The sequence below is a fragment of the Ursus arctos genome, unplaced genomic scaffold, assembly GCF_023065955.2.
Source record: "Ursus arctos isolate Adak ecotype North America unplaced genomic scaffold, UrsArc2.0 scaffold_32, whole genome shotgun sequence".
NCBI lineage: Eukaryota > Metazoa > Chordata > Mammalia > Carnivora > Ursidae > Ursus > Ursus arctos.
In genome coordinates, this window is record NW_026623008.1 from 26,967,873 (window position 1) to 26,988,962 (window position 21,090).

Below are 21,090 nucleotides of genomic sequence, written 5' to 3' on the forward strand. Positions count from 1 at the left end.
ATACATGTATAATGGTTTCAGAATTGTTAACCCATACCCCCATGGGAAGCAACTTTAACATCTAGAATGCAGTTCGTTTTGCTGTCTTCCCTGTTCTACTCATTTCCATAGTTACTTTAGGTCAACTCCTTTCCCTTCCACCTGCCTTACCTTTTTAAAAAGATTTATTTGAGGGGCGCCTGGGTGGCTCAGTCGTTAAGCGTCTGCCTTCGGCTCAGGGCGTGATCCCGGTGTTCTGGGATCGAGCCCGCATCAGGCTCCTCCTCTGGGAGCCTGCTTCTTCCTCTCCCGCTCCCCCTGCTTGTGTTCCCTCTCTCACTGGCTCTCTCTTTCTCTGTCAAATAAATAAATAAAATCTTAAAAAAAAAATTATTTGAGAGAGAGAGACAACACCAGCGCACAAGTGGGAGGGGCAAAGGGAGAGGGAGAGAGAATCTCAAGCAGACTCCCCACTGAGTGCAGATCCCGATGCGGGCTCCATCTCGTGACCCTGAGAACAGGACCTGAGCTGAAACCAAGAGTCCCATGCACCGACGCTTACCCGACTGCGCCACTCAGGCATCCCTGCCTTATTTTTTAATTGGCTACTGTTGTTGCTCCCATTGTCCTCAGCTTTTCCAGCCAAAAGGCTAATAGTCTTAAACAAAATGATTTTTTCTGGACACATTCGTTTGGCTGCTACAAACATGATGTAATCAGCTCTTTGTAAATAAATGGCTTTCCCTGTTAAGCTAACAGATGAACCAGTCAGAAACTTCATTTTTATTATTTTTTTGGTGAAGATTTTCAGTTGTAATGAGATATTCTGTTTTAAATTTTCTAATTTTCTAACAGAATGCTGTTAGGTATGAACACTGTGATGCGTGCTTAGTTTGGTAATATTGACATATATTGTATTCTTGGCACAGTTACGGTGTTTGTTCATAAGAGAATTTTGCCATCTAAATCATTACAAAATAATCCACACTCCACACTGTCCCTTAAATGGGTAACGTTTAAAGTCCACTTTTGTCTTCTTGTTTTAACATACGAAGATACACTGGTAATTTAAAACTGATAATAAAACGACAGAACGCGTGGTACTTGAAGGGCCCAGCCGTGACTGCTTGGCTGCGGTCCGCGGCCGCTCGGAGCGGTGAGAGCGCACGCGCGGTCTCGTTTGCAGCCGCTCCACTCTGCTGGTGTGTGAGAGCCGCTCTCTGTGAACCACGGACCCGTCTGTGTTCCAGTAAAACTGTTCATAGATGTTGACGTTGGAATTTTCATAGAATTCTCACCCATCCTGAAATACTCTCGATTTTTTTCAACCATTTAAAAATGTAGAAACAATTCTTAGCTCATGGGTGGGAAAAAGGAAAAAATAGGTTGGGCTAGATTTGGCCTGTGTGCATCACTTGCTGATCCCTTAATGTAGAGGGCCCTGTATTCATGACCCATATGGGAAGTATCTTTCTCTCCAAAGCCACTTGGAGTACTGTCGCCAGCCTTGGATTCAGTCTCAGTGCCTGCTGATGCCGTGGAAGGAAGGGGCTTAGAACAGACAGCGCACGGTTTTCTGTGGTGTAAAACACTACAGGTTTGTTTGCCCAGCTGTCATAATCTCCTCAATCCCTAGTTTGTTTGGTTTTTTTTTTTCTGACGGGAAGTAGCTAAGGTTAAATATTTTTTTTAAAGATTGTATTTATTCGAGGGAGAGAAAGAGTGAGAGAGCGAGAACACACACTGGAGGAGGAGCAGAGGGAGAGGGACAATCAAACTCCCTTGCCGAGTGCAGAGTCTGACTGGGGGCCGAAACAAAGAGTCGGTTGCTTAACCGACTGAGCCACCCAGGCGCCCCTTATGGCCTCTTCCTGATGTTAATTACCTGATGACCTTTGGTATAAGTCAAGATTTTATTGCTTGGGTTTCCAGTTTACTCAGCAAACACATATCAGTGTTAGGGAGATAGAGTTTGCAGTCCTTTGAGGGGAATCGACATTAATGGGTATAATGAGATGAGTGTAAGGAGAGACATGTCTAGGGTAACACCAAGAAGCAGTACCGAACTCAGCCTGTGTGCACCAGGGACCCCTTGCTGGCGAAGGAGACCCTTGTAGGAGTGAGAAGGAGTTTGGTTGGTGGGAGGGGAGGAGGCATTCTAGGCTGAGGGTTGACATGTACCAAGAGACCATAGCTTAAGAAAATACGTTCCTTTCTTTTCCTGGCTATGTAGGCAGAGGTCAGCTATGTGCAAACTACAGATTTCAGAGAAAGCTAAGGTGGGTGTCTTTAATTGAGTGAATGCTGATTAAGTGAAAAAAGAAGAGATTCAGACTGCATCTTCAGATTATTTGAATCTTGGGTGCCTTCCTACTCTGTAGCAGTATGAATGAATGATAAAGTTTTAATAAGCTAGCAGTAAGGACATTACATAGTTGCTGATCTTGGAACTTTGTTTTCCTATTTGTTTTGGATAATACTACATAGCTTTGATGTATTGGCCATGTTAGTAATGTTTAAAACTGGATCAGAAGGATTATTTTGTGCTTTGAGGGATGAGGACGGGAAGTTGTTTTAACTTGAAATGTGTCTGTTAAAATCAGTTCGGCATACCTTAGTTACATTTTTGTTTCAGGTATCTAATTCTTCTGAAGTAATTGTCCAGGTTAAATTATGGAGTTTGTGAATTAGTCTTGCATAATGCAAACCATAGCACCTGAAATATTGCCAGTGAGAGTATCAGGTTGTAAGAGGAGGGTTTTAGCTTTCAATTCTGCAGCCTTACTGTATGTAGGGGGTTGGATGGATGAAAATATGTGTGGGAGAGAAGACCCTCAGGCCAGCATGCTTTGAGAGAGAAGCCTGTGTCCACTTGGAGTAAAGTTGAGGGTTAAAGTAGAGTTTTTGCTTAGGGATTTCAGGCATCTCTATTTCACGATATAATGTGCAAGGTTTGGGTAGTTGTCTTATTGCTGCTTGTTTCCTCTCGTTCCAGAATTGTATCCTGACTTTGTAAATTGGAGAAGCCAGTGACACTGCCGGTGTTCTTTTGCAGTAGTGTCTGTCTGGGATCCGGTGCAAGTTGAATCATTGTTCAAATAAGGTAAATGCGTGGTGCTAAAAGGAACTAATAATAACTTCATTGGCTTATAAAACCAGCCTTACGTTAAAGAGTCACCTAGAAGATTCCTTAGTGGAATTCTGGGTTCTTATTAAGTAGTGTTTAGTTTTCACCTTTATAATAAACTGAAACAAGATGATAAAGTAGGTCTGCTCTCTTCTCTGATTCTAAGTTGTAGAATCAGCAGTTACCTTTTTTATGTTAACTAACTAACACATGTTTATTCATTAGGAAGTATTGATAAGATCATAAACTTGGCATATATATAATTGTTAATATTTTGGTGAATAGTCTCTTTTCAAGCATGTGTTACTTGGATATGTGTGTGTTTAGTCAGTATCGGGGCTAGACTTTCTTGTCTCACCTGGTTCTTGTTAACATTCCCTGTTGCATTTTTAAATGACTCATGGCATTTCATCATGGGTGTGCCACGTAATTTAAAATTATCTAACTAGTTCCTTTTTGGTAGACATTTAGGCTCTTCAGCATTTTTCCCTGTCTGATAACTATGTGTTAGACATGAATACATTTATGTATATGTTTGATATTCCCTCACAGTATATTTTCTTAACTTTAAAAAGCATTTTATATATTTATTGTATTTTTTTGTTTTACTTATTAATACATGTATAAAAATCCTTCCTAGTCCCTAGAAGCAATCATTTCCAACTCTGCTGTTTCTTTTGCTGTTGCTTCTACGCAATAAGCTTATTTTGCTACTTACTGATTTTCTGGTTTTTGGTATTATCTGTTAATTTCCCACCTTGAATGGTGGTGGTTTCTGGTAGAGTTCCCTGACCACTTCACACATTCACATTTATTGTCACTCTGGTTATAATGTAATTTTGGTTGGAGCAGTATTCAGTATTGGAGGTTTATGGCTTTGTAGAACTTACAGCCAAATCATTTTACATGCTATGGTTAATTTTCCTGTTTTGCATAGCTTTTATTTTCTCTGTTAATTCTTTTTTTTTTTTTTTGGTCTGTTTTGTTTAATTTCTGTTTCTTATAAGTAACTTATCTTTAAACTCTACCTGGAAGTGTAATTCTTCCTCACTATTTTTAACATTTTAGCTATATTACAAGTTTTATCTTCCTGGAGATACCGTCTGATCTGCTCCATTTTGGATGTTCTTTAGGCAGCTGCCCAGCTGTCATGCTTGCTATCTCAACATCATCATCCTCATGGCTTTTCTTATGTCTATTGTTCTGGATCCCGTTATCTTTTTCCCATATCCTTTCCTTCTTGATTGAATCTCTTATTTTGAAAGAGCACCTTTCTCCATTGGCTTCCTGAGAAAAGGGTACACAAGAGGTAAATTTTTTAGACATGTATGTCTAAAAATGCCTTTATTCTGCTTTCATATTGATTGTTAGTTTGGCTGGGTATAGAAGTCTAGTTTGGACATAATTTTCCTTTAGAGTTTTGAAGATGTGCTCTATTGCCCTTTGGCTTTCACTGTTTATGAGATGTCCGTTACCTTTGACCAGATGTGCTCTATTGCCCTTTGGCTTTCACTGTTTATGAGATGTCCGTTACCTTTGACCAGATGTGCTCTATTGCCCTTTGGCTTTCACTGTTTATGAGATGTCCGTTACCTTTGACCTCTGAAACTTTAGAACTTCTCTTTCCCAGCATTCTGAAATTTTATAATGATGTTCTTCGTGTGGTTGTTTTCATCTAATGTGTTGGTCACTTAATGGACTGAAACTTAATGTCCCTCAGTTCTGGGAAATGTACTAGAATTATGTCCTTGATTTTTCTCCCCTTTATTTTTTCTACTCTTTTTGTGGAATTGTTAATTGGATGTTGGATCTTTTGAACGGATCCTGTAAATTCATCTTTTTTCTGCTGTTCAATCTCTGTTTACTTTGTGGGAGATTTCCTTAATTGCATTTTCTAGTGTTTGCTGTTTTTTTCCCCCACTTATGTTCATATATATATATATATTTTTTTTTTTCATATTCATTAGCTTTTTCTTTTTTTTTTTTAAGATTTTATTTATTTATTTGAGAGAGAGAGGGAGAGCAGAGAGGGAGAAGCAGACTAGCTGCTGAGCAGAGAGCCCGATGTGGGACTCGATCCCAGGACCCTGAGATCATAACCTGAGCCAAAAGCAGATGATTAACCCAACTGAGCCACCCAGGCACCCCGTCAACTCTTTCTTTTAAGTAATCTCACCCAGCGTGGGGCTCGAACTCATGACTCCCAAGATCAAGAGTCACATGCTCTACTGACTGAGCCAGCCAGGCACCCCACATTCATCAATATTTTTATTTACTCCATTCTTCTTCTGCATACAATCTATAAACAGCCGCAGTCCCGACAAGAATATAGTTATGCTCTTCATACGTATGCAGAAAACTTGCACCTTCTGTGGCTGCCAGGACACGCTGGCAGTAGTTCTTAAATTTTCTCATGTGAGTCAGGGATTCCAATCGCAGTAAATTACAAACCCCTTCCTTCCCACCTCTCATGAAGGCTTTTCAGTTTACTGACATCATGGAAGATAGGATTTATTTATTTACGTTATTGTGGTAAGAACATTTAAGATGAGATCTGTCCTCTTAACAAATGTTTAAGTGTATATTACGGTTGACTATAGATACAGCGTTGGACAGCAGATCTTTAAAACTTTATTCGTCTTATTTAACTGAAACTTGACGCACTTGATTAGTAACTGCCCATTTCCCCCTACCTCCAGTCCCATGACAACCACCATTCCACTCTGAATCTGTGAGATTGTCTATTTGAGGTGCCTCATATAAGTGGAATCATGCAGTATTTGCCTTTTTGTGACGGGCTTATTTCACTTAGCATCACGCCTTCTAGGTTCATTAGTGTTGTTGCATGTTGCACAATTCCTTTTTTTTTTTTTTCTAAGGCTGAATAGTAGTCCATTGTATGTATACACCACATTTTCTTTATCCATTCTTCTGTTGATGAACATTTAGGTTCTTTCCACGTCTTGGCTATTGTGAATAGTGGTGCAATGAACATGGGAATACTAATATCTCTTTGAGATCCGATTTCATTTCTTTTAGATAAATACCCAGAAGTGGAATTGCTGGAGAGATATATATATATAATGTGTGTGTGTGTGTATATATATATATATATTTTTTTTTTTTTTTTTTTTTAAGATTTTATTTATTTATTTGACAGAGAGAGAGACAGCCAGCGAGAGAGGGAACACAAGCAGGGGGAGTGGGAGAGGAAGAAGCAGGCTCCCAGAGGAGGAGCCTGATGCGGGGCTCGATCCCACAACGCCGGGATCACGCCCTGAGCCGAAGGCAGCTGCTTAACAACTGAGCCGCCCAGGCGCCCCTGGATATATATTCTTATATTTTTAATTTGCAGGAGCTTCCTTTTGTTCTCTGAAGCAGAGAGGTGAAATAGTAAAGTAAGATCGTGGATAGTTTCCTCATGTGTAAAATGAGAGTAATAATAAATAGTGTGTACCTCATAGCGGTGTTGTAATTTAAGTGAATTAATGTACGTGAAGCATTTGGAGAAGTGCCTGGTATTACTTTATTATTATTACATTCCTGTTCTTTTATGATGGATACAGTATCTTTTATCTCTGAGTTTTATTTTTGTTTACGGTAGGAAGAAGGAATCTAACTTTTTGTGCCAAGTTGTTAATTGGTTGTCCTGACTACTGATTTATCCTTTTATCTGGTGATTTGGAAAGCCACCTTTGGGGGCGCCTGGGTGGCTCAGTTGGTTAAGTGTCTGACTCTTGGTTTCAGCTCAGGTCATGATCTCATGGGTCATCAGGCTCCAGGCTCAGCGGGGAGTCTGCTTGAAGATTCTCTCCCTCTGCTCCCCCACCACACGCACATTCTCTCTCTCTCAAATAAATAAATCTTTTTTTTTTTTTTTAAGATTTTATTTATTTATTTGAGAGAGAGACAGCACACGAGTGGGGAGCAGGAGGGGCAGAGGGAGAGGCAGGCTTCCTGCTGAACAGGGAGCCCGATGTGGGGCTCGATCTCAGGACTCCGAGATCATGACCTGAGCTGAAGGCAGCCGCTTAACTGACTGAGCCACCCAGGTGACCCTTAAATAAATAGTTTTTAAAAATTAATTTATTTGATAAACGTAGAGGGAGAGAGAGAGCACACAAGCAGGGGAAACAGCAGAGGGTGAGAGAAAAGCAGGCTGTCCGTTCAGCAGGGAACCCAGTGTGGGGCTCGATCCCAGGACCCTGGGATCATGACCTGAGCCGAAGGCAGATGCTTAACTGACTGAGTCACCCAGGCATCTGGGGGGAGGGTATATTTCTAAACTTTATATTTTGTTCCATTTATTTCTCTAATCTTGTATTAATACTCAGTGTTTTTATTGTAGCCTTATTTCATCTTTTACTTAGTGATGCAAGCCTTTCTTTCCTCTCCACCCTCAGGAAGCAAAATATAATTATATCCATACTTCATATTTTTATCCATAGAGAAATATGTCAGTTCTTCAAGAGACTTAAGTATTGGTAATTAGAAAATAAAAGACTAGAAGGATATGTACATAGGAAACCAGTTGCATAATTTTAAAAATAAGCATACTGGATTTTAACCTCTTAAGGTTATTATCTTTGTCTTTTAAGGCTGTTTTTGATTTTTTTTTTTTTTTAAGATTTTATTTATTAATTTGACAGAGAGAGACAGCCAGCGAGAGAGGGAACACAAGCAGGGGGAGTGGGAGAGGAAGAAGCAGGCTCATAGCGGAGGAGCCTGATGTGGGGCTCGATCCCAGAACGCTGGGATCACACCCTGAGCCAAAGGCAGACGCTTAACGACTGAGCCACCCAGGCGCCCCTGTTTTTTATTTTTTTGATTCATTCAGTCAGTAGACACTTGAGTCGTTACTGTGCCTGCTCTGTGTGCTGGGGATACCAGCAGTGAGCAAGACTGGAAGGATTCGTGTTCTCCGGGAGCTTACTTTTCTAGTTTGGGGAGGCAGATAAGATAATTTCAGATTTTCCTAAGTGATAGGAACGAAGTAGGACTACCAGATAACTGGGGGGTGATGGAGCAGAGAGGTTTCATTATTAGGTAATACGCTACAGGAAGGCCTTTTTAAAGAGCTGAGATGGTCAGGATGAGAAAGGAGCCAGCCATGCTCCAGACTGCAGAAGAGTGTATTTGGAGACAATGGCAAGTGGAAAGGTGCTGAGACTATAAATGCCTGCCTTGTTTGAGGAACAGAAAGAAGGCCATTGTGGCTTGGAGAGAGTGGTTTGAGATGGTGTTGGACAAGTAGGCTAGGGCCACATCACTTTGTATTTTGAAGCTGTGGCAAGCCAGATCTTTCCTATATAAACCTGATGAATTCACTTTTGTTCCTTTATTAAGGAATATATGTAAGATGTTCTAGGAGATAAATCTATTTCTTTTTATTTTATTTTACTTAAAATTTTTAAAAATGTTTTATTTATTTATCAGAGAGAGAGGCAAGTGCACAAGCAGGGGGAGTGGCAGGCAGAGGGAGAAGCAGGCTCCCCACTGAACAAGGAGCCTGATGCAGGACTCAACCCCAGGATCCTGGGATCATGACCCAACCCGAAGGCAGACGCCTAACTGATGGAGCCACCCAGGCGTCCCAGTAGATCTGTTTGTATAGGCAGTTTATATGCTGTTCCTGAAGGAAAGCGCAGAGAGAGGAGCTGCATTGCTCACATATATCTGAAGTAAGTTCTGGTTGGGTATTTGGATCTAACTGGAGTTGGGTAGTTGTGTTGTCTTTAAATGTAGATAGCTTTGAATAGTACCTGAATTCATTTTAAATGGAAGCAAGGGGTTGGATTCTTCTTGGTTTTTTTTGTAGACTCAGGATAAAATCCAAAATGATAGCAGATCTTGAAATCATTTTTGGTTTTTTTATGTAGAGTTGTGTGTTTATTTAAGACATTTCTCTTTTTTCCCCCTCGGTATATCTGGTGAAGTGCAGATATAAATGGAAAGCCATCAGGTGGTTATATCAACAGGAAAATCTTAGTGGATAGAAACTATAAGCTGTAAAAATAAAAGATGAACTTAAAAGGGACTAAATAGGGGCGCCTGGCTGGCTCAGTCAGTGGAGCATGCCGCTCTTGATCTTTGGGTTGTGAGTTGGAGTCCCATGTTGGGTGTAAAGATTACTTTTAAAAAATTAATAAATAAAAGTGACCAAATAATAATATTGGATCAGATTTAAAACTTGAGCATTCAAAACAACGTAATCGTTGTAGAGAAGTCCAATCTGAACCATTTGTAATTTTGGATTATTTCTAGCAGCCACATTACAAAAGAAAGCAAATGAAAGTAATTTTAATGATATAATTTATGTAATATATCCAGCACATTCTCATTTCAACATGTGATCAATATAAAAAGTAGTTTACGTTTTGATTTTTGTACTGAGTCTTTGAAATACTGTGTTTTCTACCTATGGCTCATCCGGGTCCAGACCAGTTAACCTTTCAGCTGCTTGGTAGCCACATGTGTAGTGGACAGTGCAGTCTGAGGGCTCATACATCTGAAGGAATAGAAAAATTAATATGATTTAGTTACTGAATGATACATTCCTGTCTTCCAAATATAATTTAAAGCAGTGAAAGAATAACATACAGTAAAATAAACTTACACACTTTTTTCCCTCTAAACTTCTGTGTGACAGACTTGTTTGGAGAAGATGATTTGGTCAGTGTCTATAAAAGATGTCAAACAACTTATTTCTCCTAATAGAGTTATCAAGTAGAACTCTGTGTAAACAGTGGCTGTCTTGTGCATCAGGGGTGGGATGATAACTTGGTGAAGGGAGACCGTAGTCGTCCTACTCCTTGGAATCTGCAGACAGTGTCCATATGCCACTGGTTCTGAATCCCTTTCCAGGTTTCCTCAATAAGAGTCTTTGATAAATGGACTTCTTTTAAAGCTGTAAAGGTGATTGCAGTATACACCACTGGTTCAGCCCAAGGTATATTAGCAATAATAATTTCATTTTAAAAAATAGTTACGTGTCACAGTTGGCTGTTTAGTTTTTAGGTTTACCGTAACGAGAGCTGGAAGGAGGCCATAGGTCGTTAGTTAACATAGGCTATAGTGTCTTTATTAAGTTAGAAGAGCCGAGAGTTCCTCTAAAAAATAGAAAGACACTCCCCAGCGGTAACACATACTCATTTAAAACTGGAACTAAAATTGCTGTTACCCACCCTAGGGATAGAGGAGAACAGCCTCTGGGGTGAATTGAAGATTATTTAAGCTGCTGACTATGCTGTGCTGTTCATTCTGTTTCTCTGATGATGAGAGATTAATTGCATAGATGATTCTGAGTTTAGTAGACCCCCACTGAGTAATTTCTCAAGAGAAGATGCTACAAGTTGCTTACACTGGGGATATTGTGATGAACAAGTTCCAAATGAATGGCCCCTCAACTTGCTGTTGATGTTCCCTGCTAACACCTAGCAGCAAAGGGATTTGTTCTCCAAAGGTCATGACCTTAGAATATGACCATTTCTTGCTTCTGTATACCTGTCAGTGTAACACATGCTGATTTAGCTAGTAAAGGTATAAAACACTGTATTCTGCGATTACTTACTACTGATGGCAAGAAAATAGAATTCACTGGTGAAATTCTGTTTGCTCTTAGAGAGGTTCCTCGGTATCTCCCTCTCACCACTCTGAGGCTGTAGCTAAACGTGTTATATGCCGGGCAGGTTATGTGCACTCACTTAATTCCCAGGGTGGTTTTATGAGTGGTAGGTCCCTTCTGGAAGACTGGGAAAGTAGCTTACCCAGCTGATGAGCGCGGGAGCCAAGAACCTAGTTCTTCTTTGGTGCCGAAGCCACTACTCACTGCAGAACCTGGTCCAGTATTACAAAGTGACCCTCAGGGACGCCTGGGTGGCTCAGTCGGTTTAACCTCTGCCTTTGGCTCAGGTCATGATCCCGGGGTCCTGGGATCGAGCCCCATGTTGGGCTTCTTGCTCAGCGGGGAGCCTGCTTCTCCCTCTCCCTCTGCTGCTTCTCCTGCTTGTGCTCTTTCTCTTTCTGACAAATAAAATCCTCAAAAAAAAAAAGTAAGTGACTCTCAGAGGTGTTGTCCATTTGAGATGGCATTTTATTTATTTTTAAAGACTTTTTTTTTTTTTTTTTTTTAAATAATCTCTGCACCCACCGTGGGGCTGAAACTCACCACCCTGAGATGAAGAGTCTCACACTCCACTGACTGAGCCAGCCGGGCTCCTGGAGACGGGGCGTTTTAGATTGATAATTTACTTCAGCATATTCCCTCCCTTACAACCACCTTTATGCCCGTCTTGAAGTAACCTGATTGTGGAGAAGACTGAATGAAACCTGGGTTCCAGTCTAGCTTGGTTGTTTACCATTTGTCACGGATTATTACGGCTCCCTTTGCCCCTGAGCAGGATTTCCCAGCCATCTGTCTGCTTTGGTCTTCGTAACTGTGAGAGATGGACACCAAACCCCTTGCCTTTTGTTTGTTTGTTTAATAGACTTTTTTGTTTGAGAACAGGTTTACACACCACTGCAAGGATGGTACCAAACCCCTGGATTAGCTTGCTAGGGCTGCTGAGAGACAGTACAAACTGGGTGGCTTCAACAGAGCAGTTTCTTGTCTCACACATCTGGAGGCTCAGAGATAAAAAATCAAGGTGTTGGCAGGATTGGTTCCTTGGCATATAGATTGCTCTCTTCTTCCTGTGTCTCTTCATATTGTCTTTCTTCCACATATCCCTGTGTCCAGATGTCCTCTTTTTATAAGGATAACCAGTCCTGTATCTCGGTAGAGAGCCTGTCTCCAAATGAGGTCACATTCTGAGGTACTTGGGGTTAGGACTTCAACATATAAATTCTGGGGGCTAGGGGGGAACAGTTCAACCCATAATAGTTCCTATATTCCGCATGCCCAGTTTCCCCTGTTATTAACACCTTATATCGGTATGGTACATTTGGCAGAATTAATGAACCAATACTGATACGTTATTGTTAACTAAAGCATTATCTCTGTTTCAACACATGAGAAAACTTCAGAGAGAGACTAGGAAAAGATCCCACAAGTGGTGACCTCCTTTCTGACTTTACTCTGGTGCATGCAAGAGAAAACTCCCAAAGTCACATTATGAACCTGAAGAGATAATGAAAGATACTTTTCTGTGTGTAATTGCAGTAGGACAAGGAACTTGTCTGTCTTGTTTGCGGCATCTAACATAATGTATCACATGGGAGTTAGTGTTCAATAAATTCTCATAGACTGAACAGAAGCATGCTCCTGATTCTTGCTGGACCATGGTGTTTTTGGAGAATATACTCCTGTCAGTCTTACTAAAGTAACTGTAGGCCTACCTACTATTCATGCACTTCGCTTTATTGTGCTTTGTAGATGCTATGTTTTGGTTTTGTTTTGGTTTTGACAAATTGAATGCTTGTGGCAACCCTACATCTCAAGCAAGTCTGTTGGTGTGTATTTGCAGCAGTTTTTGCTCACTTCATGTCTCTCTGTCACATTTTGGTGATTCTTGCAGTATGTAAAACTTTTTTATTATGTTATGGTGATTTATGATGAGGGATTACAACTTGCTGAAAGCTTAGATGATGGTTAGCATTTTTTAGCAATAAAGTATTTTTTCATTAAGATAAATTTTTTTTAGATATAATACTGTTGCACACTTAATAGACTACAGTATAGTGTAAATACAAGTTTTAAACCAAAAAATTCATTTGACTGGCATTATTGCAGTGTTCTGGAACCGAATCTGCCAATATCTCCAGTGTGTGCCTGTATACAGAGATTGTGAAACTTGCTTTAATGAGAGAGCAAAACTTTTTTAAAATGAGAAATGATTGGATATTTACCTTTCCATTAAGCATTTCTAATGCAGTGTCCTGTTTGTAAAGCCCGATTTACTGCCTATCCTGAAACCCTAGAAGTTGTATGTCCCGTATTATCCACATTTAACAAAAGAATAAACAAATCTACAGAGATTATTACTTTCTTGAAGTTCCCCAGACTCCTCTCTTATTCCAAGTCACTGCCTTTCGTTATGACATTATTAGATAAACGATAGACTGTACTTACTACACAGGGTTCAGGCAAATAAAGTTCTTTACCACTTGTTATTCCTTCAGAATACCTCTAAAAGGCATACTTACAATAAAAGAAATTGGTGTGTAAAATTTTTTGCATGCCTTTTATTTTACTTAGCTTCTTTCAAGCTGGTGACTTGGGACCTAGTTCATTATTTATGTGTATTTTTACCTAGTTCATTATTTTTGTGCATTTTTTAGACTTTCCAGGCACTGACTGATTTTGAAATTATGTTTCTTCTGTGAATGTTATATAGTACTCCACCAGTTAAGACTTCATATGTTTTTTATTTTATTTTTTTAATATTTTATTTATTTATTTGACAGAGTGCAAGCAGGGGGAGTGGCAGGGAGAGGGAGAAGCAGGCTCCACTGAGCAGAGAGCCTGACATGTGACTCGATCCCAGGACACTGGGATCATGACCTGAGGAAGGCAGAGGCTTAACCAGCTGAGCCACCCAGGCGCCCCAAGACTTCCATGTTTTAGTTTCTGATCGAGGGTGAAATAGTTTGATTAAAAGAGTGAATAAAGGTGTTTCCCAGCAAAGATTTATCGTTGGGATCTTAATATTTTCTCTAATGTCAAAGCAGGGAAGTAAGCAGGCTTTAGGGAACTCTGACTGCTGTGTGGAAATCAGTCTTGAAATAATTAGTGCCTTTCTGCGTGCCATCTTCTGTGCCATAGGGAGAATACGTATCACTGAATTTTTCCTACCTTTCCAAGTATTCAGAAGTAATATGGCCCTCAGGTGCCTGGCTGGCTAAGTTGGGTGGAGTCTGTGACTCTTGATCTCAGGGTGGTGAATTCAAGCTCCATGTTGGGTGTGGTGCCTAGTTAAAAAAATTTTCTTTATTAAAAAAAAAGAAGAATTGTAATATGGTCCCATTCCTTTAAAAAGTGAAAGATGGAAGGGTTGGGGTTTGCCATGTCATTGGGACAAGAAATGAATTCAGTCACTGAAGAGCAAGAAGGAAATGAGACTTCTTGCTGGCTCTGTGATGGAAAGAAGCTAGAAGCAGTGTCGCACATCCTGACAGGGGTCTGTAGTAGAGCCCTGACTTGTTCTGGGGCCTCATCTTTACCAGGTGAGGTTGGTGCTGCCTGAATGTGGTACAGGTAGCTTGTCCCCGGTGCAAGTTGATAAGGTTTGTTGTTTTAAGAGAGCACGAGAGTGAGGGGGAGTTGTGTAGAGGCAGAGGGAGAGGGGCTCCATCTCACGATCACGACCTGAGCTGAAATCAAGTCACGTGATCAGCCGACTGAGCCGCTCTGGTGCCCCAAGTGCTAAGTTTTTAAGTACAGTAAGAAGGTAAGTGGTGAAGTCCCTGGTCAGCTAATATGTATTTTGGGGCAGATTGGTTGGTCTTTATTAAGAAGTAGAATGTGATGTGAATCTTAAATGATTTCTTCTACAGTAAATTTCTGCATTAATTGGCTGGGGGTGGAGGATGATTTTTTTTTTTTTTTTTTTTTTAAGATTTTATTTATTTGAGGGGCACCTGGGTGGCTCAGTCAGTTAAGCGTCAGCCTTCAGCTCAGGTCATGATCCCAGAGTCCTAGGATTAAGTCCAGCATTGGGCTCCCTACCCAGTGGGTGGTCTGCTTCTCTCTGCCCCTCTCCCCGCTGGTCCACTCTCTCTCTAAAATAAATAAATAAAATCTTTTAAAAAATGATTTCATTTGAGAGAGAGCGAGAGCGAGCGCATGAGTGAGGTGGGGGGGGAAGGGGAAGGGTAGAGGGAAAGAGAGAAACAGACTCGCTGCTGAGCAGGGAGCCCCACATGGGACTCAATCCCAGGACCCTGAAATCATGACTTGAGCTGAAGGCAGCCGCTTAACCAACTGAACCACCCAGGCGCCCCAGGATTTTTTTTTTTTTAAACAAAAAGTTTAAGCCATTCTGTTTAATTGCAGTTTTATTACATGTCTGAAGTAAGGACGAGGAATATCCTGCTAAGTTTGTGTAAATTTTCAAGTTTTTTGACTATTTGGTGAGCTGTTCAGGTCCTCATTTTATTAATGAAAAATAGAGGTAAAAACAAAAACACTTGGCACATGTAAGAGTTTCTGGGGTTATCAGGAGCATTATTTTGGTTTTGGTAAATTTCTCTCATTTAAGGTGCTTGCATACTTGCTTGGTGCCAGTTACTAATTTTTTTTCAGCTTTTCATTGCTCACCAGTGTCAGTGAAACAGATCAGTTCTGCCCTCCCCTGAGGGTCTTGATTTTTGGGGGCAAGGAGGGAAGAAAGGAGTTTGCAAATAGCCAAGCAGGAGGCTAGAGCGACAGTCTGTTGTTTACTAGCTGATGACTGGCGCTTGGGCTTGAAAGGAGGGAAGTCAGGAAGACTTTCTTTCGGAGGCAGGCTGGGATCCCTGCTGGATACACCAAGAGAATCTGTAACAGATCATCTGGTGGCTTTGGGAGACGAGCTTTGTCGGACAGATCAGGACAGGCCAAAGCGTCCAGAGTAAGTAGCAGTACTATTAATTAGAAAGGGATTACCCCTTTCCCTGGAATTTCCCTCAAGTTTGAAGTGACAGCAGAACCCCCGCCCCCTTCTTCTTTTTGTTGCTACTCAGTTTGGTATGGATTTTCTGAGAGAATTGGAGTTCCTGTTTGAGAGAGATACTGCGCTAGAAAAGAGAGGCAGAGACTGACTTTGGAGGACTTGGAATTGAACTTCTGTGCGTAAAAGCTGGCCTAGTATTTCCCATGTAGACAATGTTCTTGACTTAGGGAGAAAAAAAGGTTTTATTATTACAAATAATCCGCATGTACTTTTATGCCAGGCTTGCCATTCCTTAATTGCTCTACTTTTAAACTACTTCAGAGCTCACCCTCAGGGAAACTTCTTAATACTCAGAAAAATTATCTATGTGTCTATGGATAAAGAGTTATTTTTTTATCTAGTGAAAACAATACAATGGAATTGGGTCTTTTGTTTCTGCAGTTAACCCTGACACAAAAACCAGGGGCCAGATACTGTTTCTTTGAGGGTGTGAGCTTTGCTGGCTGCCCCTTACCCCTCCAGTTTCAGGGCACAGAGGGGTCCCTGTGCTGTACTGTTTCTGTGAAGGTTGCCAAGCTGGTTCCTCCTTTGAATTCTCTTTCTAGCCCAACAACAACTGTTAGGAAGGATAGTTGGCAATTTGTTTTATAAACAGGTCTATTGTTAGCATAAGTGAACTAAAGTATAGGCGTTCATTAATAAAAGTGTTATTTTGAGGGAAGTTGATAGTAAGGCTAACAAAAAGCACATTGGAGGGGTGCCTGGGTGGCTCAGGCAGCTGAGCGTCAAGACTCTTGATTTTGGCTCAGGTCCTGATCTCAGGGTTGTGAGGTCTGGCTCTGCACTCAGCAGGGAGTCTGCTTGAGATTTTCTCTTCTTCTGCCTCCACTCTCCCCCCACCCCAGCTCAAATAAATAAGTAAATCTTTTTTTTTTTTTTTTTTTTTTTTTTAGATTTTCAAATTTATTTATTTGAGACAGAGCGAGAGAGCACAAGCAGGGCAGAGAGGCAGAGGCAGAGGGAGAGGGAGAAGCAGGCTCTGCGCTGAGCAGGGAGCCTGATGCAGGGCTGGAACCCAGGACCTGGAGGTCATGACCTGAGCTGAAGGCAGATGCTTACCCGACTGAGCCACCCAGGTGCCCCATAAATAAGTAAATCTTAAAAAACAAAAACACACACTGGGGAAAAAATGAGTGTCAGATATTTCCCTAAAGGCCAGTTTTTACAGTGGATTTTGGACTCTGTAGAATTAGAAGCCTTTTAGCTTTTTGGGTTGCTAATCACACATGTAGTTTGTTAATATTTTTTACTCTCTCATAGTGATTTTTTCAACTGTTACGAAGTATTCACACTTCTAAAAACAAGTTGATGAAACAGCCCGCAATGGGAATGGTATTTTGGATTACTCATGTCCTGGAATTAGGAGATAGTTTAGGGTAGGGTTGCACTTTGGAATTTGCTTTAAATGTGTTTGGACTTAAGTCAGAGTGATTGTTATTTGCTGATAAATGATTCTCCTTGTGGACTTACTTGCATGCACACATGGAAAAGCACGTAGAGGTGAGCGATTTGGGTCTCTTCATTGCATTTTTTTAAAGACTTTATTTATTTATTTATTTTTAAGATTTTATTTATTCATTAGAGAGAGAGAGAGAGAACAAGCAGGGGGAGAGGGAGAGGGAGAAGCAGACTCCCCGCTGAGCTGGGAGCCCGACATGGGGCTCCATCCCAGGACCTGTCGATCATGACCTGAGCCAAAGGCAGACGCTCAACCATCCGAGCCACCCAGGCGCCCCTACGGTTTTATTTTTTAAGTGATCTCTACTTTTTAAGTGATCTCTACACCCATCGTGAGGCTTGAACTCACAACCCCCGAGGTTAAGAGTGGCATGCTCTACTGACTGAGCCAGCCAGGCACCCCTGGTTGTTTTTTTTTTTTTTTTTTTTTTTTATTGAGGTATAATTGACATACTGGATTCAGATGTACAACATAATGATTTGATATTTGTGTTTCTCGGTTTGTTTAGTATAAGTAACCCCCGAGGTTAAGAGTGGCATGCTCTACTGACTGAGCCAGCCAGGCACCCCTGGTTGTTTTTTTTTTTTTTTTTTTTTATTGAGGTATAATTGACATACTGGATTCAGATGTACAACATAATGATTTGATATTTGTGTTTCTCGGTTTGTTTAGTATAAGGAATCTATTTTTTTTATGGGTTTTTTGTTCGTTTTTTAAGGGAAAAGATACAGGAAAATAGCTGCAGAGGCTGGCTATGTCCATCCAAACTTGTTAGGATTTTGACTATAAATAGAGTCCACCTGCAGAGAATTGAAAGTTTTTGAAGCTGGATGGTGGGTACACTCGGGTTCTTTACACTGTTCTTTCCAGTTTTGTGTATGAATCAACACTTCCATAATAAAAACATTTTAAAGAAATAGAGCCCAGGGGCGCCTGGGTGGCACAGCGGTTCAGCGTCTGCCTTTGGCTCAGGGCGTGATCCCGGCGTTATGGGATCGAGCCCCACATCAGGCTCCTCCGCTGGGAGCCTGCTTCTTCCTCTCCCACTCCCCCTGCTTGTGTTCTCTCTCTCGCTGGCTGTCTCTATCTCTGTCAAATAAATAAAATCTTAAAAAAAAAAAAAAAGCCCAGTTGGCTATAAGGCTGGCCTTTCTTAACTCTCCTTAAAGTCATAAAAGAGTAAAACAATCCCGTTGTAATAAGGTTTCCCCAAATGGACTTTGAGTAATTACAATGCAGGTTCATTTATTTAGGATCATGGAAATTACTATTTTGGATTTTTAAAAATATCTCAGAAGAAGGTGCATAGAGGTTTGATTCCACAGTAAAGATAAAAGAATCAACCCATTAACTCTGGAATGTCAACAATTTTTATTTTTAGAATATGGGGGGAAGTCATCTGTAAAATGACCAGCTAAGAGAATTACATGTCCAGTAAGAAGCTGTCATCCTGTCTACCTCATTTTGTGTGTCTCCCTTCTCCTGCCCCCTTCCTCTTTGCATCTTCCTTCCTGCTCCGCAGAGGTAGCCATTGTTAACAGTTGGCTGCGTATGCTTATAGGTATGTATTATGTGTACGTCTGTACCTACATATTACACATTTTAAAGCAGTTCTGCCAAATCCCACAGAATTCAATATTTTAAGAATTTTAGTACTAAACTTCAGAATAGATTTTTTTTTTTAGTTAAGTAAGCTCTATGCCCAATGTGGGGCTTGAACTCATGACCCCAAGATCAAGAGTCTTGTGCTCTATCGACTGAGCCAGCCAGATGCCCCCAGAATAATTTTGATTTTATAACCTAGGCAAGGCCAAGCCTTTTATTGTATCTTTAAATTATTCAGGCAGTAATTGCCATTCTCCCTACAGGCCATTCCCCACCTTTAGGAAGGTGTTTAATGCACATGTGAGTATTCTTCTCTATAAATTTCAGGGCCTGAGAATTAAAATTAGTATTATGCTAATTTACTTATATTATACTGATTGACTTAATAATTTAAGAGAGCCACTTAATAGAGTGAATTATTAAATAAATCCATAAATATACTAATTTCAGTTCTGAATTGAAATCAGAGCTTCATTGTCATTCCCCCTCCTCCACCTGATTTCAGTTTCTTCAGGGATACAGGTGGGGTGTGAAGCCTTGGCAGAATGTTACCCCAGAGATACCCCCAGCTGCTCTTGATGCTGTTTCCCTCTTTTACTCAGGAGAGGGATAATCTCCAGAGAAAAGCATAAAATAGTAAACATGTTTAATATTTCACCTGAGCTCTGCTTTCCTACCGTGAACTATCCAGAGGCATACAGAGCACAAATCAGGCCATTGCTTTGTCCACAATCTTTTATGAATGCTGAATTTCTGTCTCGGTATTTTTGCATCTATCTTTTCTTTATCTTGGTCATTTTGTGTCTTGTTCACTTCTTACCCTAGTGACTATTGAAAGCATGGCTGCCTTGAGTGGACTTGGTGGCAGTGGAGTTTTACTCTAACCTGGCACTAAGAAATTGTCTCCCTAACAGTTAGGTCAGTTTGACCTTGTGTGTGTTGGTGTAAGATGTAGAACGGACATGAATGATACAACTTCCAGTTTAGCAGGCGTGATTACGGCTGTGGTACAGACTGAATTCTATTCCCGGATTGTATTGTTAATATTTGATGAACTGGTCTTTTATTATTTGTGCTAGTGTGGGTGGGGAGCATGGAGAATGAAGAGGAAGTTTGAAAGAGCCAGTTCATTTAGCAGATGTGAAGTGTCCACTCTGTGGCTAAGCACCGTGCAAAGTGCTGAAGATACAGTGGATCGCTGTGGGTACGGTGATCTCTGGCCAGTTCATTTTGTAGCCTCCTGGTTTTGGTATCCCGAATTGTTAAACTAATTTGGTTAGCACTCTCGTGTTACCTTACGGTCATCAGATGTAGTGCCGTATGATCTGGGAAAGTGTGCTGTCCTCTTGGCAGAGCAGACATAGTAGTGGGGCCTGGGCAAGGGACAGCCAGTGCAGGCCCATGTTGGATCAGTCCTCAGGAACTTTTCCCATTCTTCTAGGGTTATGGTAGAGATCCATAAACAGCTGCAAATAATTTTAAGACCTGTTTTAAAAACAGGTGTTCTACAATAACAGTTGAAAACCAATTAATGTAATAAATCATATAAGTAGAATAAACGACGTGATCTCAGTGACACAATAAAAACATTTGGGAAAAAATCCCAACACACTCTCATAATAAAAATGTTCAACACACTAGGAGTAGAGACTTCTTCAGTCTGATAGACCTCTATGGAAAACCTGCAGCTATCATCATACTTAAAGACGGACGGAAGCCCTATGGCAGAGAATCTTCCCAGGAAGAGGCTGGTGTTGCCCCTTCCCAAGCAAGAACCATTTTTTAAGTTCTAGGTGGTTATATTTGTGTTTCTTATAAGTAGTCTCTTGTTACATGAAGCCCTTCGTTCTCTACACTTGGCTGTACTTTTCCTGTTTAGGCTCTCTCAAATGATCTACAGCAGAAACGTTCCTCCGGCCTTTGGCAAGAGACTTTCTTTTTGTGCTGGAAGTTCTGAGACCGGTTTCAAGCAGAATATGTTTCCATATTTTGGAATGTTACAAGTTAGAGATAGGGGTGGAGGAAGAAAGCTGTTTTCTGCTTTAGTTAGCATTTCAGCTTTGCTGGTATAAGAACTAAATTCTTTCAGAGATCATTATGCTTCAAGAGATTGTTTTTTTTAACTGATCAGATTCACGAGACTGATGGGTGAAATAGGAAAATGGAGTAGCTAACCTGTAAGGTGATGGTGAGTCACAATGTTGGAAAAATTCGTGTTTGAATTCTGGACCTATTTAGCTTCGGAACTTTGGGGGCAGGTTACCTGACTC

At 40.7% G+C, this 21,090-nt stretch overlaps 1 protein-coding gene across 6 annotated transcripts in view; it reads left to right on the forward strand.

Moving 5' to 3' along the window:
* THRAP3 (thyroid hormone receptor associated protein 3) overlaps positions 1-21,090 on the forward strand; it is a 68,810-nt gene that overhangs the window by 19,650 nt on the left and 28,070 nt on the right. For 5 of the 6 annotated variants that reach the window (XM_044390530.3, XM_044390529.3, XM_026516664.4 and 2 more), the window contains one exon: positions 2,975-3,082. The gene's annotated coding sequence lies outside the window, so the exon portion shown is untranslated. Of the gene's footprint in view, positions 1-2,974; positions 3,083-17,087; positions 17,257-21,090 lie in introns of those variants that run through there. The other variant, XM_057305398.1, reaches the window with a different exon arrangement.